The sequence below is a fragment of the Gobio gobio genome (assembly GCF_949357685.1).
Source record: "Gobio gobio genome assembly, chromosome: 3".
Lineage (NCBI taxonomy): Eukaryota > Metazoa > Chordata > Actinopteri > Cypriniformes > Gobionidae > Gobio > Gobio gobio.
This window is the reverse complement of record NC_137099.1, coordinates 2,824,047-2,825,330: the sequence shown is the minus strand read 5'-3', so window position 1 is coordinate 2,825,330 and position 1,284 is coordinate 2,824,047.

The window sequence follows — 1,284 nt, the reverse complement described above, 5'->3', positions numbered from 1 at the left end:
TGGTTGCTAGGGTGTTGCTATGTGGTTGCTTGGATACTTTGGGTGGTTGCTAGGGTGTTACTATGCCATTTGGAGGGAATTCTGGTTGGTTGCTAGAGTGTTTTCAGTTGCTCAGACAAATTGTGAGCTACGGGGTTGCTAGTGCATTCAAGGTAGTTGCTAGGGTGTTGCTATGCGGTTGCTTGGGTACTCTGGGTGGTTGCTAGGGTGTTACTAAAGATGAAACTAAAATGAACATGAAAATGAAAAATATAAAAATAAAAGCTAATTCAAAATATGAATCAAACTATAATAAAAACTAAAAGCCATTTGAGAAATGCTGCATTAAAGTAAATCGAATTAAATTCTCCAGCGTTTACATAATTTATGTATTTGTGTAGTTGCTGCAGATGTTCCACAACGCATCCCTGAAGTGGAAAAGACACAATGAACTTTAACGTGATCTTTAAATCATCAGGAGGGCCAGTACATCTGTACGGTTATGAGCGTTCATGTGACCCGCGTCTGTCCCAGAATGACCAGATGGTGGATTGTTTTTGATCCACATTCAAACTCCAGTAACATTCAGTGTATCCCAGCAGCCATTACATCAGGCACACAGAATGATTCAGAGTCACATGATGCATTGCTGCAGCCAGCGCACACATGAAGAACTACAAACACTTTTATGAGACGTTTGGGACAGATTTTAACACCATGCATGAAGGCATTCAACCATCTGATGCATAACTTTAGCAATGTTTTCTCTGGCATCACCGCACACATTACAAACGTGTTTACAGACTGTACAGTATACTGTGATTTAATGAGTGTCAATAGACATTATGTTGTTAATCCCTAGAACCTGCCTTTGTCCACTTAAGCAATGAACTGAAAAAATAAGGTAAAATGGTGAAATCCTGCAGCATTGAATGATTTCACACCTTAGCAACTGCATAGCAATGTGCTAAAAATCAGTCTAATTAATATGGAAACTGGATAACATTAACTGAACACCCTAACAAACGTATAGCAACATGCTAAAAACAACTGACATGATCTTAACAACACCCTGGCAAGACTCTCACTTAGCAACGCCCTGGCAACACCACATAATACTGCAACTGCATAGCAATGTGCTAAAAATCTGTCAAATATCCCGTAGAAACTGGATTGCAATGCCCTGGCAACCAGCAAAAGCATCCTAAAACACATAAAAGCATGCTAGGAACCACTGATATGATCTTATCAAACACATAGCAACACCCTGGCAACAGCATAGCAATGTACAGCCCCCCCCCCAAA